The sequence below is a fragment of the Aptenodytes forsteri genome, unplaced genomic scaffold (assembly GCF_000699145.1).
Source record: "Aptenodytes forsteri isolate BGI_AS27 unplaced genomic scaffold, ASM69914v1 Scaffold255, whole genome shotgun sequence".
Lineage (NCBI taxonomy): Eukaryota > Metazoa > Chordata > Aves > Sphenisciformes > Spheniscidae > Aptenodytes > Aptenodytes forsteri.
The window spans coordinates 2,163,621-2,190,257 of NW_008794888.1; positions in this window are offsets into that span (position 1 = coordinate 2,163,621).

Consider the following 26,637-nt stretch of genomic DNA (forward strand, 5'->3'; position numbering starts at 1 on the left):
GGAACACAGTTCTTGCAATGTGACTCTGTGGCCATAGAAAGAAATAGGCCCTTTGTAACACATTTGAAAAATAGCATCCTTTGTCTACCTCCTAAATTGTAACAGGAATATATAGTGAAGAGCTCAGCTTGTCCTTTTTTCTAGATCTATATCCTCTAGGGCATTGAACTGAAGTTACTTGTGTCTCAGATCAAAGTAATTTCACCTAGAAACTCAGGTTGAGCTTGAAGGCACAGTCTCTTAAGTGAAGGTCAATGGTTTATCCATTACAACACCCAACCCCGAATTATTTTTGCAATTAGTAATATTTATATCTGTTTTTATAGTGTAAAAGAATAAAGAAAGGATAGTCAGCATTTTCAAGAAATACAAGTTAAAGGTGTCCTATCATTTAAAATGATATATCATGTTAGAAAGGAAACTTAAAAGCTGGCATATGCAATCTAAAATTAAATACAGATTTTGAATTTCAGGCTGTGAAGCTAAAAAGATCAAAGGAAACTCTTTACAGTTCTTTGGAATTTGGTATTATACTTCCCAGGAGGTCATTTACTCCCATAATTTAGTCTGACTTATTTTGGCTTCAGTTCCATTAAAAGGATGTAGCGAAAAGAGGGCCTCTTTCTACTTTAATTTTTAACTGCAACCTGTCAATTAAAGGGAAAAAAAAGAAAAAAGAGTGTCTGGAAGAGGATGATCTACAGAAGTACTAATAGGTTTCAAATCTTTTGACTTTTTGAGCCTGATATGGCTAGAAACTTATCTGGAAAGATTGTATTTTAACCCCTTTGACTGTTCTTGGACATAATCTGTGCTTTTATTGAAAGGGAACTTATTCACTGCCCTTGAACATATTCTGTCATTTCCACAATAACATCTCTCTTGACTGCAATACCTTGCCTTGTTGGACAAAATAATAGGAAGACACCAACTTTAAGGTTCCTATAGGCAAACATCAAAAGCATGCCTGTTATAAGTCCGAGAAGTGTCCAGAAGTTTACCTACTGTCTGGTGAAACCCCAAAATGAGCAAGGTACCTGCTGGGATGTGAAGGCGGTGCTGATGGGGCTGAGCAGACTAAAACATAACTTTACTTCACTGCATTTTGGGAGCAAGAAAAGCAAGAGCTGTTTCAAAAGGATGAGAAAAATTTAAAAGAGCTTCTGCCTTTCAGAAAAGATGTGGTATAGACCTGAGGTCATTATTTATTCTATCTATACCAGTTTCCACAAACAGGACCTAAAGAAAATAAAAAATAAGAGATGCAGGTACTTTATCTTCTAAAACCACATTAAGACCACCTGGTGGGAGCAGCAGAGGTGGTAACAATGCTCTTTGCTGAAATAGGAAGTCACCTTCCCCTATCAACACCTCTCCTTTTTCCACTGAGGAATGAAAAGAGGTGGCACAACAGCTGAACTTTCCATCTGCAAGAGGCTGGCCTTGGCCAGGCTCAAGGCTGGGGAATGGGGCAGAGAGATCCAGTCTGTGAAAGGGTTTTCCCCCTGTTTGACATTCAGGCTTTCAACTGATCCTGAAGAGAGTCCCACCAAAACCACCCAAGATGATCTCATTCCTTTGTCATACTGTAGGATGTATTTGCAGAAGCACTCATGGAGACAATTCAGCCTTAGCAGTTGTGTCCAATGCTGCAATATGTTTATGTTTTGCTTCTGGTTTTGACCACACCATTTAATTATTTTGTCATCTTACACTGCAGCAGCTGTTTTCTACCTAGTTCAGTGGGATGCACAAATCTGATGGTGACTCTTAATTGTTCACCCTTTCTCTCCTTGTTGGCTTTCATTTACTCTCTAAATTGTTATGACCAGAAGTTTTTGAATGGTTTTTTCCCTTCTCTGTAACGCAATAGGGTAAATAAAACTACAAAAGCAAAAGTAGTATTGGACCGTAAAGAACGTGATAGACTGGTCTTGTCTCTGGCACTTGGGAAAAGCGGGGCTCTTGCTGTTCCATTAGAGTAGACTAATGATGGTCTAGTGTATACTAATAATTTCCCAGCAAGATATGTGCTTGAAAATATCTTCCCGTATGATTAATGCTTCTGAAAACGTAGCTGTTTCCATCCGACAGAACCAAATGGATTAGAAATGTTACAAATGCTTTTTTGCAGTAAAAGGAGTAGTGGCAGCAGAGAGGTTAATTCTCCTCTTTTCATGCAGGTATCTTCTTAGAAAAGAAGTGATTAAAGGAGTTTCTCTTTTGGCATAAAAGTGTTTTTCTAATCTTGTTGAAGTGCCTAAAATGTGTTTGAAGAGCCAGATAAAAGCATGGACTTCTTATTTAATGAGTTACCAGTTATATGCTCCAGTGTTTATTTTGCTCTGTCATTGAAACATATTTTCTTAAAATGTCTTTTCCTTCACCACAGTCAATGGGTAATAACGATGCAAGACATTTAGGATGAATTTCAACATTAGGTACAAAAGAATAGCTCTCTCCCAAACTTGTATAACTGCACAGACAAAGCCAGAAACAGACTGTCCATTTTAAAAAATGTTGAGCACATTTTAATTTCTCAGGGACACTTGAGACAACATCAGAATTTATGTTGCAATTTCTCAGCAAGTTACCTACTACACCGAGGGTATCCAGAAAAAGTAGCCTATTCCTGCCAACTGTGGCATCCAATATGATTATGTTGATTTACTAATGCCAGGAATCTGATCCCCAAAGTCTTCTTTTGGTTATTCTCTCTTTTTTCTTTTCTTTTCTTTTCTTTTTTTTTTTAATGTGGGTTAAATTATTTTCTTTATTTAGGTATCAAATATTCGAGCCTAGTAGAAAGGTATTTGCATTATAAAAAAAGTATCAGTTTAAATCACAGATGATGGAATCCCCCCCTTCCATGCTAGAAGGAAGAAAAAGCCTCACTATAGTCAAGGAAATGTCTAGCTAAAAAGAGTAGTATTGTACCATGCTGCAAATGTTCTCTGCTGGTATTAGATCCTTCAGTGGAAAATTAGGTGCAGACCTAGGTTGTTTATTGAACTAAAGGCATACATGTGCTAAAGACAGCTCTCTGTTCTTACAAAGGTATCGACTGCTTCTATCATCATAGGATTCCCCACAATGCTTTACCACTGGACAAGGAATAGATCCAAAGCAGAGAAAGAAAAGGTGTCTGAGCATATGCAGAACTTCCCTGAACAGCAGGGTTTTTTGTGCTTCTACCATGTATTTGAAAAACTATTATGACTAAAATAAAATCCAAAGGCAGAGCTGATTTATGCAAAATGAGGCTTACCTGTGATCTCCGAGGACCTGGTTCTCCACTGAGCAGCATGCATTCCCTGGAACCGTGTGTCTGCAACGTTCTGTCTACATCTGGACATCTAAACGGGTTGACCTTCATGGAGCACACAATAGATTAATGGGTTAAAATGGCCGTGAAGAAACTTTACTACAGCATGGAATTTGGTTGACTTGAAAACAAATAAGACAGTGTAGCATGTTAGCAAAAGTTCTAATTGTACTTACTCCTCATAGAAATAGTTAGGCCTTGCATTAACTCTGCTCTTCTCAGCAATTGAGATTCTCCATGTTAAATATTTCTTTTTTTACTGTTCCTCTGTCCTCTTCATCTCAACCCGGCTGCCCTCTCTTTCCCCAGAAATTGCAAGAGTTGGAAGGCGCAGCAGTCCAGCTTCAGTATCCATTGAGATCAAACCTAAAGAAATGGACCCATCTCTATTCAAAATGAATTTCCTTTATACAAAAAACACAAAGGAAACTGAAGCTACATTTCTAAATACTGAAAAGCAAAGAATAAAAGGTGACTTTTCCCTTAAAGCGTTCTATGTCAACGTCATTTAGTGCTTTGGCAAATCCCAGGATATTCTAGGAGGACTAGTTTAGGGTAGCAAGCCATGCACATACCTTTTCATTAGCCCCTTATTTTCAAACAGAGGCCTGCAGAAATTCCAGTGCTCTGAACCCTCACAGGGGGATGGAGCAAACAGAAAAGATCTTGTTAAAACTGTCCTTCTCCAAAGACTACTTTCTTTTTTTCTTCTTTTTTAAGTACTTTTCTCTGGGAAAAGAGAAACCAGGTTTAGCTGGATATGTCCTCACCATGCCAACTTTCAGTATTTTCCTGTGTTTGTCAATGACACCAGTCAGTTGTGGCATTGCTTCTCATTTGTCTCTGGGTAGGGTGCATGAAAGGAAGCTGAAATGCTAGATGAAATTACTTATGTATGTGGATAGATTTTGTGAGATCAGACTCTGTATGTGCTAAGGCTTCTGCTCATCCTGTGTAAACCCATTACTAACTATCATTACTATTTAGTTACACAGAAGCAGTGCTTACACAAGGCTAGTGCCTTGCTCTTATGTGCTGCTTCCTGTCACTCATCCTTCAACCTGGAATCTTTTATCTAGCACTAGGAGTACCTTGAATATACTTCTGTCATCCCTAGCAACCCCCCTCTGCTTTGTACTGTAGTCTTTCCAAGTATCTCTGATAACTGAATTTTTTCCTCTCTTCTCCTTTATTCTTTCTTCATTAAAACAGCCTTTTCAATCCTTTCTTTTCTGCCTTAGAAACAGCTTATTTTTCCCTGTTTTTTTTTCTTTTCAACCTTTGCTTACCTCTGAGAAGTTAAACTTCTCAAGGTGGATCTTCACCCCATGGGCTCTCTCTTCAAAACAGTGGATCCCCTTCTTTGTTCTCCAAACTTCTACCACAAAATGTTTAAATAATAATAATAAAAACAACAACAACAACAACAATAATAATAATTTACTGTATTTTGGAACTCTATGTGGATGATTTTATACAGAAATTAGAAGCAAATAATAGAGTGATATCGAGATTGCAACATTATGCAAGGAGAGTGACATAATTTAAGCAAATCAATAAAGGTTAATGAAACCTAGATCTCATCAGAATAACTTGATATCTTTTTATGAAAACTTTAGGATGTTATACATATATAGGGAGAAATGATAGTTTTTATGTGAAGTGTTTTGACTTGATATCACCCAACATTTTATTACAAAACCTGAATATTACAAAATCAATATGGTACATATTAAATGGGTTAAACATGACGATGGTCTCAAAATGTAGTTGGAAATGCTGGATCATCCTCTGAGTATGGACATTTCTAGTGTGTTGTTAATCTTACTATATTTGGTATCTTAATTCATGATGTGGAAGAAAAGAGTCACAAGTTGTAGAAAACACTAAGACTGTGAATAAAGCATATAAATAAGAGATGAAGGTATATTGAAAACTGCTATAGGGTACTTTGGGCACAATTAAGTTGGGCACAATCAAACTATGCATTTCAGTGAAGGTAAGATCATATACTGAGGAACAACAAAGGAGACTAAAGGAGATTGCACTTGTCCTGAAAACAATTACACTGAAAGGGTTGGCAGGTGAAGAATGGTTTTGTGTAAAATTTCAGTGTGACCATGAATCCAAAAGGTCCTGTCTTACCCCAGTAAGGAAAAAAGGCACTATAAGTAGGAAGGTCTGTTGCCTCTATGGTGAACAATGATCTCTCCTGAAATAGTGTCTTATTCCAGAAACCAGACTTGTAGAGGTGTAGAACAATACAAGAGTCTGAGAAGAGACAGGAGTGTGATTAAAGGCCAAATAATCTGCTGTGTACTGAGAAACTCCAAGAGCACTGCCTAACAATTTGTCAAAGTAAAAATTAAGGGCTGATTTAATTGCAGTCTATAAACATGTATACAAAACAGAAATGTGATAATACATGCCTCTTCAGTCTAATTAATAAAAACACAACAATATTCAGTGAATCCAAAGGACCTCTAAAGTCTTGATTAGAAAAGGTATAAATTTGTCCTGTTGAGGATTGTTAATCATTGAAACAATTTATGTAGAATTGTGGTAGTTTCTCCATCACTCAAAATTTAAACATTAGAGCTGGATGTTTTCTTCCTGAAAGAAAGGAAAGGCTGAGCAAGACTGAATTCAAAGAAATCGTGTGGTATACAAGAGGTCAGACAAGATGTTTAGATGTTCCCTTCTGTTTTCACAGTGTATGAATCTAAGCAGGTAGTGGTTCAAAGAATTTATCATCTTGTCTTCTATGGGATTACTCATATACTTTAAGTTGAACAGGTGTTTAAGTGCTTTGCTGGATCAGGACCAGAGCTAGTATCATGCCATTTCAGTGCCCCTTTTGCAGCTGTGGCAGAACAGTACTTGAGGCTGGTATACTACCAGCAGTCATACTGCTCCAAGTAATTGGCTTAGAAAACAGTGTAGATTAAATGGTACAACCAGGACTAATTTTGAAAGGAAGGGAGTACTGGACTGAAATGTGGAACTACTAATACATGAAAATTACAGCTGTGTGGCTCAAGTGATGCACGGAAGAGCTTTTTGGAGTCCTATCACAATATTAGTCCAGGGTGTACTGCTATAAAACCACCAGTTTTGCAGGGAGATGCTACACTAAGGTAGGAATTATCTTCAAATAAACTGTATACGCAGTAGAAGACTGTTCTAATCACTTTCTTAACTGATGCAGCTACAGTGGTATTACATGGTTGTGTAGGCAAGCTCTTAGTAACATATATTAGTGATTGTGGCTTGCTTTCTTTTGTTAACTTTCTCAATCCCTACCCTATGTAATAACTAATTTAATGATCTGATTTATGTGCAGAGATGTAGGATTATGTCTGGGTAAAGGATGCCTGAGCATTTTACACAATTCATCTGGCTTTGATGTGTAGCAGATCAAAATGAAGTTCTAAAAGGAAGAGCTGGATGGAAAGGGTCTACTAAAAGACTTATAATTTTACTGCACCAAGTTATTGTCCTTTTATCTGACAACTTTTTTGCTGCTTATCTTTCTCTCTTTACACTCACCATTGCTACTGTCTGGTAAATGCTTTCTTTTTCTCACATCTCCTCAGATTTCCCCATCTCTCTCCTACTGTTCTGCCAATATGCTAATGGAGAAGATCTGGTCCCCATGTCCCGAAGCTTTCATACTGTATCTTACTGTCCACTATGTGTTTGATTTGGTTAGACATTCCCAAACTGTAGTATACATATAATAGTACAAAAAATACATCAAAGTAGTATGTTAATACTGTGTGAGGGGCTAAATGCCGCCTTCTCCTCCTGTCATCACCGTTTCTATTGACAGTAGTAGCTAAGTGAAGTATGTTTGGAAGTTACATTTGGAACTGTTACAGTTCCATCTTTTCCCAACTTTCTCAAAGTACATTTGGGAAGTGCTGGTGCCATTCAAAATGAAGATGAAAAATACTGTAAGGTATGGCTTGGCCAAAATGCTGATCTCATATGAAATGATGCCAGATGACATAAACTCCATGGTACTACTCAGTACCTCAGGAAAACCCCAGCCAACAGGATCAGGTTTACCGAACTTCCCATTAACTCCCTGGGTCACGTTCTGTGCCTGCTGCTGCTCCAGGTGAAGTAGAGGAGCTGGAAACGTGCAGACCAGAAAGTCTCTTAAGTGAGTGAGTGAATATTTGGTGAACATTTATGCTATGTTCTTCAAAAGGTGCCTCATGCGCAGACAATCTCAGCACACTCAGGATGGCGTTCTGGGGTGGAGGAAGGTTTGCTAGCACATACCGTGCTCTAACAATGCTGCCTTTATACAACTGCTCAGAGGGCCATAGCAAGCCAGCCTGTCAAAGGGCAGTCCTGTTCAGCATCGCCTTGGGCAGGGGGCTCAGGGCTGAAAGACCAGCAATAGCTCTGCCTCTTTAAAGTGCCCATCTCTTTCAAATGCTATGTCAAGCAGAGCTTTACAGGACACAGAGTTTCATGCTTTTAAAGTGGGCACACGTTCTTGTGCATCTCCCACTCCTAAGAACTCCTAAGAACTATAAAATCTTTGGGTTTTGTTGTTTGTATTTAAAAGCCCTCAAGCATCTTCCTTGGTAGGTCTGTATGTATGCTACAATTATGCATGCATTAAGCACTAAATGAAAACAAAAGGCATTTAACGTTAATTGCACTGGAAAGTCACCATATTGTGATCATACACAGCACCGCTATTGCTGCCCAGCTAGATATCCCACTTTCATGCAAACAACAGAACCAAATTGAATTACATAAAAAGAAGCTACAAACTGACTCCCAGCAGTATGTTTTGACAAAACACTTTGTCTACTTAAATGATTTCAGATGCTGTAGTCAAAAGCCTTGACTGCAAATAATGGGTTCATAAAACCTATCTTTAAAATTTTACCTGACAGTAATGCTGTGCAAATATCTGCACTTCTAGTTCACCTTCTCCACTTGTTTACATCAGGATTTTAATAGAGTGGCTGTCACAGAACAACAGCTAAAGGCCACTGTTTGATAAGTTGCTGTAAAAATAGACTGTTTAAAATGAGAATTTCCTTCCTAAATTCAGCCATCACAGAAAGGTGGTGGTTAGGAAAATATTGAAGAGAGACATTTTCTAGGAGGACCGCAATAAAGTCTTTTCGAGTTCAGTGACATTCTAACCAGCAATGACTTTGTAAGAAACTACATTTCCCATCTGTCTTCAGTTTTCCTGAGAAATGACAAAAATACAAGGAAAACAGATGGATAAAGGAAAAGTGTGGGGGGGAGAGGGAGAAAGAGATAAATAGTTTATTTTTTGTGATTGGCTCACTTAGTCTCTCTATATATTGTTTGAAGAATAAATTGACTACATCTCCTTAACCACCTGAATAAAGAAATTAAACACTCAGGAAAGCCTCCAAAGTTTACCTGTAGAGCAAAAAACTAACCAAAGTTCTGTCAGTCAGTGCCCTACCATTGAGCTGCTGACTTTCCCCATGCAGAACGGCTGTGCAGAAGGTGGCTGGATGCTGATGGCCCTACACAACCTCCAGGCATGCACATCCAAGGCCCAACTCGCAAGAAGCCACACTACACAGCAGCATGACTATACTGAATTGCTCTCATCGTGCAAGGTATGAGGTATGGGGAGGGAGTGTATTTTAGCCTCTCACTTCTTTCCTGAGGAGAAGGCATGGTTTGGAGGAAGGTTTACTTTGCTCTGGCAAGAAGAGTGTGTAGCCACTGCTGTGCACTTCTGTCATGAGGCAGAATTGTACATTTCTGAGTTTTCTCAAAAAGAGAGCGACTCCCCATCATCTCTAATAGCTGGTTAAGCAGCATAGCTGAATCCTATTTGAATTCAATATCATGCAGAGTAAGATTTCTATGGAGCTACTTTTAAAGGAGAATTTGAGAGCCAGAAAGGAGGGGAGAGAGATGCATAATGGCTTAATCTATTAAGATAAGGTTTAATAATCTATTAAGGTTTGGTTTAATCTAACCTTATTTTGTGCCAAATGCGTCATTGCTCTCTGTTGGAGACCTTCAGTCACAGTAGATTTTACGATAGCCCAAAACCTTGGAAACATAGTAAATAATACTGGTATGTTAAGTATATACACCATACTCCCTTGTATTTTACCAGAGCCAGAGATACTTATGGTCACTTAGTAGCTATGAAGTATAAAGTAGTTCTATAGTGGGGCAACTTGCCTTTTTTGGGTTTGGTTCGTTTTTGTACGTTTGGGTTTTTTTTAGTATGCCCTGATTTACTGCTGTGTAACTTCTGAGACAAAACTTCCAGTTTGGATGAGCTTGTGCCTGATGCAACTCAAGGAAGAAAGACAAGACAAGAGCTGTAGTCTGTGAGAGCAGATATGAGACTGCTAAAGCCCATTCTGCCAACCTCTACTTGTGTTCACCCATATTTCTCTGACTTCTATGCCAGTATTATGGAGGAATTCCTTTTCTACTTATTCAGGGCTCATTTTATGAATCATTCATATTCATCCATTGATCAGAATACCTCTTCCAGATGAGAGAGTTTGTCTTACCCTCAGGCCTAATACAGCAAATGTCCTGTATGGCTCTCCAGAGCTACAACACTAACAGCCATAACAGCAAGGACTCACTACAAGTCTCCAGAGTTCCCACTGAAATCAGAGCCTTAATGAGCACATACAAATCTAAGCCAGAGCATAACACTCCCTCAATAAAAAAAATGTTGACCTAGAGCCTGCACAGGTGGGACTACGGAGGAAGAAAACGGAATACTTTCAATTCTGCTAAATCATTTGGAAAAATAATTATGATTATTTAATGAAGAGTGATTTTTATAAAACATTAAGGGACTTCATCATGCAGAAGGGGCTATGAAGCAGGTTCAGTAGGATTGAGGTCAGTAAAATTAGGCAAATATCCATTGTTAGCTCTAACAAGTCAATATATGAGACTGCAAAGGTTTTAAATACTTATTTATACCACGAACAATAATAATAGCTTCATATCCCAGTGTTTGTTCATTCCCTCCTTATGTTTTCTGTGAACCCACGCAGTTATTGCAGGGGATTGGACCCATGCCCGATGCTTTGGGCAGTACTGCCCTTGCAATGCAAAGGGCACAGAACTGGTGTGAGCACCTGTGAAACCCATCTGTGCGCTGGGCTCCTTAAAGCTGCAAGCCCCTTCCCCTCTCCTCCTCCTGCCTCTGCGGGCTGCAGAATGCCCCCGTCAAGGAGGCAGATACCTACGTTAGACCTTTCCCCCTTTACCTTATCAATACATGGTACTAACAGAACAAAATAGCTCCACTTATTTCTTGCATTCCAAGAGTTGCTGAAGACATGCATTAGATGCTGTGTTTAGACCGTGCCCTCAAAATCCTTTTTTAAGGACGATACTAGAATGCCTATAAACTGTCAGTATGGTTATTATTAAATAATTTGTACCTGTGCAATGACTTCCAGCAAAGACTGTAAAATGTCTTTGGCATAAAGAGAAGATTCTCAATGTTTTCTGAGGAAAGAACTATTTCTGGTCAGGACCCTATGGGGAGATATTGCTGCCATTTGGGTTTCTCTTGTCTTGTCTGGTTCAATTCCCACTCTCACTTTTTCAAGTCTTTTATTATTATGATTATTACTATTATTACTCTTATTACAGTAAAAAAACAAAATCCTGGATTATTATTGAGGCACTCTCTATTCTACCCATGACTTAATGTCCCAGAGAAGAGTATAAGAATATAACTTTTTTGCTCATTTGCTGTATGTAAACGATCTTCATGGAAAAGGGGATCTTAGGTATAGATCTGAAATATAGATCTGATTTTTCTTTCTTCTTTTCCTTTTTTCCTACTAAAAGTGCTTGTTTAAAAAGAAAGATGGCAAAGTACAGTGATACTCAAAGATACCGAGAAATCGACTCGCCTGATACACTATGGGAAGGGATTTAAGAGTATGGCCCCAAAACCTGTGCTCTGACCATCAGTCAACAGCTCTGCTCCTTATGGCAAGTTGTTTTTAAACCAAGAGTACCTGAGAGATGTGTAAGGAAAATTAAGATTGCATATTGATGGAAAAAATGTAAAATACTCTGAAATATAGGAGATAGGGTGATGGAGACTGACCCCAGTCACCTATTATTTGTGTAATTTTAATTACTCTCCCTTTAATTTAAGCAGCTGACACACACTTTCAGTGGTGTTCAAAAAGTTAATAGGGCAGCTGAGTAAGGATTTTAAGGTCATATTCTTGTCCTTTGGTGCTTATTTTATTTATTAGCTGCTCCATTGATATTCTTATGATTACAGAAATGATCATTTATGTATATAATGCATCTTACAATAGTATACCGTGATGAATATTGTAATATTTATCTCTTAATATGTCTTCTCATCCTTCATTCTTTAGCACTAAATGCACAAAAATACAAGAGCATTTATATCAAGCTTCTTCATTCTTTACATTATTTCTTAATTATGGTATGTAGTCATCAGTTTGCTGACAACAGTTTTCCTGGGTGTCACTCTTTCTTTGATTCCACCCTTCCCAACTGAAATTAAAATATTGACAGAAATAATTTTGCATGAGCAGTGGAAAATTCAAAGAGGCATTTAAAGTAGAGGAGCTTCTACATTTATCACTTCTATATATGTGCATTTGTCCCTGGTTTCCAGGTACATAAACAGTAATGTGAGCAAAACTAGCGTGCTGTCTCATCCATGTCGTGCATGTAGATAAACGATGACGCTTAACTGAAGTTAATTTTTTAAACCCAAACAAACCATGATTTGCATTATAAAAATACAGAGAATCTGATGTTTCTGGGCCATTATATCTTCAGTGGCGGGAGGGAATGAGGATTGGTAGACTAGCAATGTGCATAGAGTTTGGCCTGCTCATTTTTATAAATTTTTCCCCCATTTATCTGCCCCCTTCTCTATGCAGCTCTGTCTCTCTTGATTGGCACAGCACAGGAAGGAGAGACAAACATGGATCATGGAATTGGCTGGGGACCTGCCTGCAAGTCACAGCAGTGGCTTTCAAAAATAAAGGTGGACAAGAAAAGCATCCTCCAAGCACTTGGTTGTCAAGCTGGAGATCCCAGAGGGGTTGTCCACGCAGGAAGAGATGATGGTGGTGTGGAGACAGTGCAGTTCTGGGACAGCCCTGCCAAGCCCATTGCAGCAGGGACAGAGGGAGCTGCCAAGCTGCTGCCCATGGTGTTTGTCTTCTGGAGACATCTCTGCACATTTCTGCCCCTCCAGGCAGGTCCCACTCACCCACCGCTTGGCTGGGCATGCAACCTGCAAAGGGGAAACTCCCCGCTCCCACCCCTCCGGCAGAGATGTGCCATCATACAACACTGTGCCTCTCACATCTGAGGTTGGTAATCAGAGTTTAAGGCAATGAGGAGTGTCAGAAAAATTAAACCTGGACTGATGACTGTTAAAATATTTCTTGTAATTCCTTGTGTGTTTTCGTGAATACCTTTTTTTCTGCATAGGCACAATTCATTGCTTTTCTCATTAGAGGTTACCTTATAATGGACCTTGTAAAACCTCATAGGTTTTATAAACAACAGTGTGTGTGTGATGTAGTGACACACGTCAGTAAGTATTCTTTGTTTTAAATTCATTGCAGTGAATCGATCTCATAATGTTAACAAATCCTGAAATGTCTATTCGACTTAAACAGCAAGGTTTAGATATTGAGCAATGGGTAATGAGATCATGGTCAGCATTAGGATCTGAAGAGTTATAGAGATATGAGGGGGAGTGTGTTTTCCTGCTGTCAATAAATGTTGTAAATCCTAAATCAGACAACGTTGCAGTAATATCAAGATCCAGCAATCTAAAGGTGGCATAAAAAATTCAAGAGCAGGAAGGGGACAGGCTACAAAGAGTCAGAACTTCTTAGCACTTCACAGGGCGTGCGTGTGTGGTCAAGGCAAATTTCAAATACACTGTATTGTTATCCTTCTATATTTAGTTGCACAACTGCAAGAAAATTCAATCTTCAGTCCATCATACAAATAGACCTGTGGAAACGCTCGTCATTTTAATCCCAGCATGCTAATGCCCCCTGTGTGAATATAGATTTCTCAATTAAACTAAAGTAATTTGATGAAAGAACAAGTCTCACAGGCACAAGTAAAGGTTTCAGTAACAACAGCCTCAGCTATTTATTGCTGGAGAAGTGTTTTCCACTGGATGGTGCGTGGCTGAGGCTTAAAGCTGTACATGGATTCTTTGCTCAGATGCACCCCAAAATGTACATGTTTCAGTGGGAAAGCCATGAAACAGTCCACAACTTGCCTATGCTATTGAGAGTGCATCTCTACATCCCATAGAGTTAAATTTCCAAGGCCCCCTTGAAGCTAACACACAGATATAGATCTCTAATGCTTTTTCTGGGATCTCCTTTGATGTAGGTCTGTGCCGACTTCTTTCTAAGAAATCTCCAGACCCACAGGATATTTTAAGGGATAGGACAAAATGTGTGTCTCCGGCCAAAGAATGGAAATCATAAATGGGTGAAATGACCTCATGTTAATACAACCCATTTAGCCTTATCTACTTACAGTGTTTTATATTTTTAACTACTGGATATTTATAAAAAGTCACCATCTCTATTGGCATTTGACAAAGGACACAGTTAAATGGACCTGGCATTTTCTTATTCATGTTGTTGAGCTACTTGAATTAAGGTTCAGGCACCATATGATACTGTGTATTTTATGGATTAAAAAAAGACCTAATTCCTGTGTAGACAACAAGATCTAAGATTTCTTCCTGAGAAGTTTGACTTCATTCTTTTTTATAAATAGAAAAATATTTTTTCCAACTCTTCAGTGATGACAATTTTAGTGCTTCGTCTCACACAGGTATGTGCCTTGCTTGCCCATGTCTTTACGGATGCACTTTCCAGAATACATGAGAATTTTATTTTAATTACATTTTTTTCTGAATTGTACCACATTATTTTCTTTCTTTCTTTCTTTACTTTGTTCACTTTTAGGCCGTAAATATTATTAACCCACAGAGATTTGTTTCTGCTTTCTTTAGTTAATTAAAGACACCATCAGATTTATCTTGTGCTACCACCAGGAGGGCACAACAAGTGAAATATTGTATTACTATATGGTTCATTCATTAGCATAAAATAATCGGTGCTTTTGAATACCAGCACTTCAATGTCTCAGATTTGGTTTTTTGTGATTGCATCTAGAAAGCAGCAGCAGCAGTAGTGGGATAAAGAAGAAGGGAGAGACAGACAGAGAGAGAAAAAAGAAAGAAAGAGGGAGAGCGACACAGCTATTAAAATTAGCAGGTTTCCTTAAGAAAAGACACAGGGAATTTGACAAAAAGGAAAGTGCACAAGTTAAGCTTGCCTGGAGGCATATCTAACTGGCACCTAGAACATAACATGAGAGTAAGCTAAAGTAATTCCCTACTCTGCTACTAACAGAGATTGAATAATTACTAAACCATTCTTTCTACCACATGACTTCTCCCTTTGGGGGAAAAACCCCCAAACAAACTACCATATGGTCCTGACAAATCCTACTGATTCCACCTAGTGTTTATCAATGCAAAGTAATGTTATTTTTCCAAAAGGAACAATGCCCCATGATGACACACGTGAATACATAAAGACACATGCAGACATTTAATGCATGTTGCACCTACTTGGAAAGAGCTTATCACCAAATGTCAGAGAATACAGATTTCTCCAGAAGCTGCTCACTGTCTCTCTTACTCTCCTGGGATCACAGTCTGATTTGCCTTTGTCCTGGGACATGGGTCTGCTGTTGGCCCAGACCCGGTGGAAGACTTTGGGTCACCTGTGGAGAGACCATGTGCCTAGGCATTATCTTGGGCCTCCTTCAAAACCCTTTTCCCTAGGTATTTCTCCACCCTTTCTCTGAGCTTTTCATGATTGTATGAAAAATTAATAGGACTCTGAGCCGTATTGCCTTTTCTCCCTAATTGCATCAGAGTGTAGGAAGGTGAAGCAATGATATAATAGGGGAGGCTGAGGCTCCATGCCCCAACCAGGGAAATCCACTTACAGAGGGGCCCCCTCTGTGTACAGATGTAGGTAGTGTGACCTATTTCTGGGAGATTTTTTTCCACTTTTGGGAGAGACACCAGTAATTCATTCTTCCTTTCTGAGGAATAAAATAAGAACCCAGACACATTGATTATTAATCATTCATTTGGGGACTCTCCTCCCTCTTGACCAATGACATAATCTTCACTGAACAATATGTATACTGTAATTGACATTTGCACAAAAAAAAATCAGGTTATATTGTATGCATCTGCACTAATAAAAATAGTCATCTTTCAAATCCTCCTTTTCAAAGTCTCACTGAACAGACTTCGATATCTATATAGCATTTATTTTGACCTTCGCCTCTCTGATCTCCCTGCACTGGGGAACTGTACAGCAATACAATATAATAGAAGCATACTTTATTAAAATACACATTTAGGCTGCGATCTTCAGGGGCTCCAAAGTTAGGTGCACAGGAAGCATTGCATCCATTTGGAGGTTCAGCTTCTTTAGGCTTCACATAAAATGCCAACTATACATGTCACTCTGACAGTCAGTTGCATAATTATCTTCTAAACAACACTGTTGATGTGTTGTGTAATTGCAGTAACTCAACAGGTCATCCCAAACTGAGTCTATGCTTCTGCTTGTTTAAGATCCCTATTTTTGATATCATAGATAATTTAATGCTATCTGTTACGGTAACCAAGAGTTATAGACAAAGATCAGTCACTCCTACTTGCAGATGAGTCACTATTTTAGCATGTCCTACTTCCAGAATTTTTTTTTGCTTTGGTTTGCTTTGCTTTGAGAGAGAATGAGGATGTATACCAGTTGCTATTTCAATTGTATAAACTCTGTTTTCCTTCATAAAAGACTTCCAGATGCATATGAACATTTGATTAATTAGGAGACAGATATGTTCATTATTGTTAGATTGTTTTATGTAGAGATTCTGTTTTGTTTTTAGCAATTCTAATGAAAAACATCTAGGCTTACAGCAAGCAATTAGCTCATGAGAATTCAGGCTTTTGTAAAAATATTAGCCACTAGATACAAATCTTAGTATTCATGTTAAAAGAATAACATTTTTTTTGTGTTCAGGTGTGCTACAGAGAGCAACTATCTTTGAAGCTGATGGAGCGGTCGTGGAGGAAGCAGGATGGGCCAATGAAAGATGAAGAGCACTAGGAAATAGCACACCTTTGAGCACAGGGAGGGCTCCATGCCCTTAGTATGCATTTTCAGAAGTGTGGTAAGTGCAGGAATCACAATAGAAAGTGCTGCATTTTATTTTAAAAATAACATCTTTAAAATAATGCACTTACAGGAATTAACTGTATTTTAAAAGTATTCTCTTGGATGATAAATCATCAAGCACTGTTACTTTAATCAGTGACTCCCTGCAGAAACAAATGCTGAAATGTATGAGAAAATATTAGTCCTGATGATTTTCCTTTGGAAAATATTAGTGGTATAGTAATTTTAATTAAGAAAGAATTTAGCACTTTTGTATTTGTATTCCCAATGACAAACTCTTTTGTTATCACATTTACACCTCTGTTATTAATGTTAGGCATGGTTTGCAAAAGAGGAAAAGCTAGTTTTCAATGAATAATTCAGGCTCCATAACTGTCAGACCTCATTATTTTAAATAAGGCCTGGTAGTTCCAGTTGTAACTGGCTAATTGCATCATTTAAACTTAAACTGTTAGAATATTTCATATAATTCACAATTTTAAAAACTTTTAATACATTCAAAACTACTATAGTACATATAGCAATTTGCTTTAAATCAGGCTGAGAGAACAAAGAGACATTTGAGTTCTGATATGAGTCCTCAAGTTGTTAAAATAAAAAGAAGAACTGTGGTGAAATTGATATATGCAGTAGTTAAAATGAAACCCTATCATTAGAGTGAAATGATGTAAAATACTTGTAAAAGTGGAAGTTGAAAAAATTAAAACACCTGAAACTAATGAACTAAGATGTAACCTGGGCTGAGAGAACAAAGAGACATTTGAGTTCTGATATGAGTCCTCAAGTTGTTAAAATAAAAAGAAGAACTGTGGTGAAATTGATATATGCAGTAGTTAAAATGAAACCCTATCATTAGAGTGAAATGATGTAAAATACTTGTAAAAGTGGAAGTTGAAAAAATTAAAACACCTGAAACTAATGAACTAAGATGTAACCTGACACCCGATGAAGCTCTGTTGCAAGATAGTTCAAATGCTGTCAATGAAAATGTTTCCTTTTGTGTGGCCATATTCTCTGCTCTGGTTTGTTTTCTGGCAGTAAACATGTAATTCCCAAAGCAGCTACAAGCTACAAATAGATGCCATGGTGAACTTTAAAAAAAAATTGACCCACTGTTTTTCCAAAAGGATCCAGGGAGTTCTTTTTATTTGTTAATAATTTTAATTTGTGATTAGATAATTTTAACAATATTTTCATTTGGTTTGTTTTCTCTGATATAATTTACCCTTAATAATACAGACTTGATAAAGTGAGAAGGAAATGCATTTTATATACACTTTTCTTCACAGTGCATGTCAAGCAGGAAGAGTCAAGGGTCATTTATAAATTCGACTAATCTTAAAATGCTGTTTTAATCTTTCTCTTCAGCTTCATTCTCAGATTACATCCAGCAGTTTATTATATGCATCCAGCAACTGTAAAGTGAGAGAGGTTAATATATACTTTTAAATGTGCCTATTAAAAAAGACAATACTGAGTTGTATGGCCTGTCTTGAAAGCTATTTGTATGTAGCGCATTAAGACTTGTACAGTAAAGGAACATTGTCCTCATTTTCCAGATGGGACACAGAAGTTCAAGGTAAGCTACATACAATTTCTGTAGTCTCTCTCCTCCCCCCATACTTCTGAAACAAAGCTGGTTTACTGGGGACTCAGAGTCTGGCTTACAGCTTTAATGCGATGCTGTAACAGAAAACATGGTAGACTACCTGAGTGTTGTAAAAATGAAAAAAGCTGTATCTGCTGTCTCTGGAATCACTCCGGCATATTATTTCTTTCTATATTTAATTTAAAAAAATTAAAAAACCCACCACAACCCTTAGCTCTCATGTTGAAACTATAAATTTCAGCCCACATATCCATTAAGAACATCATTAAGGCTGTGGAGGTTACACAGCAAGGGCTTGGATCTTATCCGATATGTAGCAGCCTTGCATTGCTGGATATCTTGTAAAAACCACCCCTACATTTCTGCATCATACTGGAGGTCATTACAGAATACATACAGAAACTGTATGTGTTCTTGTGTTTGAGAGCAGAATCGGTGCACCACACAGATTAGCTTCCCAGGTTTTCCACATGTTGAAACTGAGCCATTTCTACTTGTGAAAAACCACATCTAGCAATAATTGGTCCCCACAGAGATGCAGACTATCATATTCTCACATTCTTCTGAGATCTGTAAACTAAAAGTCCAGGTTTCTTGGGAGATGTATCTCTTAAGAAGACAGACAGCATCAGGTTGAGTTTTGCAAATCTTTGCTTAAGGCACATTTAAGGACCATAAACATTCTCTCCCCACCCCTCAATTCTAACCTCCCTCTTCATGGGAGCTTTGCACCCCCTGGGCAGGAGTCAGCATGAGGTTTCTACAGGTAAGTCAATTCCATTTGAAATTTTCCATGATACCTGTATTTGGACTAGAAACATTATAAGCAAGCTACCATAATTAAAGGTGTGGAATGTCTTATTTTGCCAGTTGCTATTTTTTTTTTAATGGTAATCACAAAGACGATGGTTCTCCCTTCTCAGAATGTAACAAAGTGATATGCCATAAAATGCTAAATAACTCCTGCAGTTAATACTTTGAGTATCAAAAAGAAGTCATGCAATACCTTCTACGGTCAGGTAATATATTGTAAAGAGGAAGGTAGAGACTGAAGATAACGCATCACATCCGATCTAGGTGCCTACAGTTGGTTGTAAACCTTTATCATATCCTCATGGATAGTTCAAGATCATCAACCCTAAAGTCCTAAGTTGTCCATGGTTAGACAGCACTTTCTGGTGCTTCTGGTGGTTAAGACTAGTGCTTTAGTTGTCAGCTTTGAGGCTGGCATTCAGAGGTGGAGGTGCCCCAACAGGGTCACAGCTCTGGCACTCAGTGCCTGAAAGCTCCTTTAATTTCAGGGCTTCTTATCGTCTTAGCTCTGGTTTGGTTCATTGAAGGATTTTTATTGGGTAGGTTCCTCACATTTAACTGATTGGGGAACCACAGAGTCAACACTTGGAGACAATGGATTTGTAGCAGGGATGAGCTGGGAAATAATGGTGCTCAGATGATATATATTTTCATAGAATCATAGAATCATAGAATGGTGTGCGTTGGAAGGGACCTTAAAGATCATCTAGTCCCACCCCCCCTGCCATGGGCGGGGACACCTTCCACTAGACAAGGTTGCTCAAAGCCCGATTTTGTATCATAGTATGTCCAATGACATAAAATAATATTCACAACTGTATACAGGCAAGACAAAATAAGCTAATGATACTCAAACAAACTGTAAATTTGTAAGGCTTAATGAAAAGACCATTAAAATAATAATTTTGAAAGTCATGTTATAATGATATTTCTAATTTAAATCCATACTGACACCACTCCATATTCTTACAGTGTTTTTTCCCTGTCTTATCTGATACCAGTGGGATACAGTCAAATAAAAATTAGTAAAACAAGTTGCATTTCAGAGGAAGAAAGTATTTGTTCTTCTTGTCTTGCAGTGTCTGGAGACTTCTGCAATTGTTTACTGTGTTCACTTTCTGTAAGCTGTTGTCAGCTCAGCTGTCTGAACTATAGCTTCATTTTAAAATATTTTTCTCCGAAAAAATGCCAACTAAGTCTCTGAATGTTTTATGTCTACAGCCACATCAGACACCACAACAAAAAGGAGGCTTATTCTTGTCTGTCTTGAAATTGTCCAGCGTTGGCTTCACCCTTGTCAAGGGCTGGCTCCCTGTACAGAAGCTGACAGTCAGGTTTGGGGTTCGCTAGATGTGTTTCATCAGTGAAAGGAAACAAGTTCCGTTTTTGTGCAGATCATGGTCTTAAAGTCAGTGATTTCAGTGACAAAAAAAAAAAGACATCTTTTTTCTTCAACGCTGTAGACACCTGGTTGAAAAACACAGGGTAACCAGAGGCATACTGTAAGTGGTAGGTGCAGATACAACGGGTAGAGTGTTCCTGTTGCGCATTCTGAAGGGTCATTCAAAATGCCTCTCTACAAAAAAGCCTGAATGTAAATAATGTCAACTGTCTATGAAAGCAGGTGATTTAGGTCACTGAGCAGTGTACATTGGTTAAATTATATTATTCCTTCAAATACTTAACGTGCATCTGAGCTATTCACTCGTTAGAGTGAAGAGAGGCAAGGAGAAAAGAGGCTTGTTTTACTTTGCTTGTCTATAAAATCTTCACTGTGGAGAACCATCCACTGCTTTGAAAAGAAAGCAAACAAATGGAGGCATGCAGTGCCATTGAATATTACAAAAAATGTTTGGAAAGAAAGATTGCGCATGATCTAGCCAAAGAGGGAGATCTGAAACTAACTGCAAATGATAAGAAGATACTGAAATGCATGTGAGCATCACTTGAGAACTGTGAGAGTGAGACAAGGTTTTATTATTGGGATAAAAATATCACCAAATGTCTCATCATTCTTAGATCCATTCTTATTGCAAGAAAGAAACAGACCTGAGGGGGGAAAAAAAAAAAAACCAGCAAGAAAACTCATTCTTTAAAGGGTGTATAAAAGCTGGAAATTGAGTTAAATTTCAGGCTTTAAAGTTCCCATTTCACAGGCTTGATTGAAATCAGGCAAAAGTTTTGCTCAAGTATCTTGAAAAATCCCTTGTATCTTTTCTCCACAGTGACCGGCAATTACACCTGCACAACTGGGCCAAGGAGGCTTCTGAAATTTTGACTATTGCCAGCCCTTGCAGGAGAGAGGGATGTGGAGGACCTCCTCCTCCTGTGTTTTGCATTCGACAATCAGATCCAGTTGCAGCCTGTCTTGTGGTGGCCCAGGGACTGTGGTCTTAGCTCTTAGGGGGTACACAGGAGAAACAGGTCCCCGGAGCCACACTGACCCACCAATCGACAGGACCTTGCGGACCAGTCCAGGTTTGCTGTGGAGGAAGGCTTCCCTCATTACAGACAGCTGCTTGGGATGTCAAGGTAAGGCAGCAGCTAGAGTCAGTGTGGCATCTGTTGTGCAATGTGGCTGCTTACCACCTATAATCAAATGTATTTCAGCATGGGAAGATGCTGTTACTCTTCTCTGTTTCGGAGCACATTAGAGAGAATTCAGCTGTGGATAAATGCTGCTTCTTACTGTGTTTTCAACACAATCCTTTTATGTGTATGTGCATCTCACCTGCAAATATTCCTACACACGTATTTTAAGTAGGGGAACACTCAACAACAGATGCATTGAGGATAATTCTTCTGCCAATTACAAAGCTACCAGGAGTGCTGTAGTTAAACTCTGAGTATACAGCAGTGAGCTGAGGTAGAGAACAACAATTTTTGACACAGCCGGTCACAGCTGACATTTCTGTTCTTGATCCACTGAATCATCTGAATCCTGTAGGAACATTCATCATGGAAATAGTCTGAGACAGAGAAATAGTCTGAGCTCTCCTACAGAATCTATTCTTGACCCAATCTGAGATGTTAAGAAAGGGCTCTGATAGCTACATGTATTCTCTTCACTCATAAATAATAGGGGTGCACCGTTTACTGGTCCTAGTCCTTGTGGTTACAGTGGGATTGTCACTGTTTTATTAGTTACTTTCGCACTTTCTGATGTTCCTGTAAAACAACATTCTGTTTCAGAAGATGGGCCTGTCAAGGAAGCAGGGAGAAGGTGGATGGCATGATGAGTGGCTTCCAACACTTTGTTTATGTCTCCACAGGGTGGAAGTATTTTGTTAACTCTGTGCTCTCAATGTGGATCAGTCACTGCTGCCAAAGTAAATATTTTCAAATATTTCACTGAGAATTGCTGCAAAGCTACAGGAGATTTTCTGCCTATATGACTGAGATTGTGTCTCCTTTGATTTCAACTTGATTTAATTTTGTAGAAGAAGAGGCAAATACAAGATGAGTGATCGTGCAGCCCTCCAACTTGCATTATTGATACTTCCAAAGTGTCCAGTTCAAATGGGGGCAGAATGTTAACAGAACTGACAGTATCAGTCTAGTGGCTGAAGGACAAAAATAAGCTGCCTTTTTGATCTTTCCTGGTCAACAAAAGCGTGCTTTTCTTGCTCCAGAAGTCTTTCATGTGAGAGAAAATGGACAGAGATGAAAACCCACGTCTGATCTGATGCTTCGGCAAGCTGTATTTTCTTACACCCACAGGAGATGAAGATTTCTGGCCTTTCAGAAAAATGGACAGCAGTGGGTCTGTTTCTGGCCTTTCAGAAAAATGGACAGCAGTAAAACAGAAGTCCCTTTCTGCAATGTAGAAAGTCACTGATAAAGTTTATTCTGTGTATAAAATATGCTCTTTATGCAGAGTTATCATCCTTAAATACCTGGCCTCTATTGAAATGAGATTGGTCAGAAAATTGGAGGCTCTGGGCATAAGCCAGACCCTCAGTTCTGGCTTATGGATCACAGTGTGAACTTTAGAAAAAATATTTACTACACATGTCATCACTTTTCTGGCAGATTTTGTTTGGAGAAGCTGGATCAGGCAGAGCTGGAAGCCTGATAGATTGCTCTAACCACTGACTTGGAGTACATATAGCTGAAACTAAGCAAGTAATTCAAAATGATTTTTCAGATAAATTTAGTTTCTTATTTCCTGCTTATTAAATGCCTGTGAGCAAATTATTAGTTCCATTAATTCACTAATTGTTCTAACTTACTCCACATATTCTTAGTGATTTTTTATTACCTTACAATGGAGTGGTCAGAAATAATTTGATGAAGTATTTGCATTAAATACTTGTCCCCAGTTGTATGAGCATTGCTGTCATAGTAAAGATAAGATGGGGAAATCTGTGGGGCTTTGGTATTTTCAATCAATGGGAACAGATTAGGGACAAGGAAGAGAAAATGAGGATTAGGGAATTTTAGAAAAATAAACCTGTGAACTGCTCTTGTTTTTCATGGCAGAAAAAGAGGGAGTTTTTTGGACTGTAGTACATTTCTCTCTCTCATGTTTAGAACCCATGTAACAGTCTGTTATTCTCTGCAGGTCACTCAGGTAAGGGGAAAAGCCAAACCCTGCTGCCCCTGGGCTGGACTGCAGCGTATTGCAAAGTGAAGAGCAGGTGAGAGAGAGTTTCATGGGAGAGGCGATAGCCAACTGAAGTTTCTCTTCTGTGAGTTTTACCTTTTTCATTCTGCTTGACATTTCTGAGACTGAGCTGTATTACAGATGCCCATGGCAGTAGGCTGGAGAGATGAGATTTTAGTGCGATATAGTACACAGGCATGGGGCGGGGAGCGGGGGGAAGCAAAGAATATATGTGAAAAATTGAAATGACAAGGTCACGTTGATAGCTTGGTTGTGGGAGCTGCCACGGTAGTTTGTTGCATTATGATTAGGGATGGGCCAACTAGCATCAATGAGGCGAGAGCTGGTTTGAACCTTCAGCCACTCCTCTAACCAGACCAAAGAGGAGCCCGAGGTAAGGCTAAAACACATGTAGCACTGGTGGTTTTTGTTTCTCAGCTTTAATGTAACGAGTTTCAGCTTCTGATAATTTAGCTCAGAACAGAAATCAGGAATCTAGAAAAATGTTCAGGAAATGCATCCAGTGTAAAATCATTCAATGAGGAAAACTTGATAAAGACAGTTTTACACCATTCCCAGCCTTCCATCCATAACAAAGAGCTTCATATCCGTGTTAATAACCATCCTGTTAACAAAATGAAACCAAATCTGCAAAGCTTTCAAATTTCAGCACAGGGTTTTTTTAATTATGAAGCCTTCAGTTGAGATGCCAAGCTTCTGTCAAAGGGTGCGAGAGAGTAGTCTGCATACGAGGACTTGCAGTGGGAACTGCACTGAAGTAAGCGTATGAGCCCTCTGTCAGCCGTTTCTCTTCTCTTTGGCTTTATCCTGTGGGAAGTAGCTTTACATTCAGATTCAGACTACAAGGGATTCTACGAAAGCTGAATTCCTGCACTGGCCATGCTTATTCTGCGGTGTGTCACACTCCCCGCAGTGAGGGCTAAGTTCTCCCTATTTTGTGCAGCTTCTGTCTAATGAAGACAAAATTCCTCCTTCTCACAAGGATTCCAAGAGAAAGCAAAGGCAGAGAGCAAGGGCAAGTGGAGACAAGCGACATAGTTTACCTTGGACTCCCTGTTTTGAAACACTTGCCAAGCTCACTGAGGTAATAGTTGTGATTTGGTTGAATAACAAAATCCATATCCAGCCTGTTTCTGAAAAGGGCAGTCAGCAGTGTAGGATTCCTCTCCTCCGTTTGCGTTAATAATATCACTGCTCAGTTCTTAGTTACAGGTATTCATGATGATACAGTGGGATGGGAATATACAGGAGTCCAGCATGTTTTGAAGTGGCAGCTCTAGGAGTCATTAAAATAATGACCTATATCTGTATGGGAAACTTTTTTCCTGACCATTTTCATCCTCAATGTGCTTTACAGACCTGAAAGCTGCATCCCTTTGAACTGTGGCAATGCAGAGCAGAAAGCAGCTTCTCCAGCTGAGGCTGCAGGGAATGCTCTGCTACATGGGGACTGGAAGCATGAGGATGAGCAGAGCTTCTCACCAATATCTCTTTTTGTGGATAAAGAGTTGCCTGCTAACTTCCTTTCACTTTCTTTCCCCTCCACCCCCAGAAAAGTATATAGCAGTGGAAGAAGGTAAAAAGTCTGCCAGAGATTCCTTTTCTCTTGTCATTTACTTGCAGGTAAATGAACCTGACCTACCACTTGATGACATCTCCTTTACACAAGATGAAGACAGCAGCTGGGATAAACAGAAGAAGAAAAGGAGAAGAAAGAGGCTTTCTTCTTCATATGTAAATTTTCTGTAATGAAAACAAAACTTGAAATTAACCTCGTCTGTGATTTTGAAACATATCGTTTATTATTTCCCCCTATTATTTTCTTAATGTTCTGGACTTCCACAGTCCAGGTGAGTCACCGCAATTAAAAGGACACTCTAAGACAGGGTTTTCTTGACCAATTCTCAGCCATGTCTGCAGATAAAATGATGCTTCTGAAAACCTGAAAAGACGATGCAAAGCTTCAGAGCTCTGTCCATGTGAGTTGATACCTGCAAACAGTGTCCAATGAACTCCTTATTCGATGGTTTTTTGACTTTGTAGTTATCACAGTCTGATTTGTTATTGAAATGGATTTACTTGTATGGAAAAATAACAGGCATTATATGACTGCATATATAATACATAGATACTGCTTTCTTTTTCAGGGAGTTTAAAGAAGACGTATGACTTTGATGTTACTGAAGCTTGTGTCATAATCATCAAACGGAGCTGGTGCCACATAAACCAGATGGAGCTTTCAATCAACAAACTGTATTTATTTTTGATATCCGTGACTTATTTGTCATCAATGCAACTTTTAACAGGACAAGGTAAGAAGAAAGATCTGCACCCAGAGAAAAAAAGAGAGCCATTAGGAGCTCATGCCTTATTATTTGACCTAACAGCACAAATAGATGATCTACAAATGGCAAAGTACAATACCCAACTCCAGCTGGAAGGGATTTGCTTGATGCTTTCTACTGGAGCAGAAGGTGGCATGAATAGTTACTTCGTCCTCCTGTACTATGAAAAATTTCAGAGCATTTCTGTTTATCTGTGCACATATTACTTATTAATTATAGTTGATTACATTGCTATACTAGCATGTTTCTTTTCTTTCTTTCTTTGCAAGAATATGTAGCGGAGCTTTGCCTGTGTCTATCTCAAATTGTTTTTATATACATGTTTGTATACACTGTACTGTATCCTGCCTGTAGTAAAAAAGAGACAAAAAGTAAGAAGGAATTTGATAAATAACCAATATGTGTCACTTTTTTGTATGAAGAATGACTTATGAAAAAGCCCTACAGCTATGACTTGCTTTGGCCTTCTAGAGAGACGGGGAGAGATAGAGAATATATATAAGGGAAAAATAAACTCTTATTTAAACTGTTTGGGTTTTTTTTTCTAGATGTCTCTTCTCTCCCTCTCCCTCTCTTTTTTTTTTTTTCTCTTTTTTTTT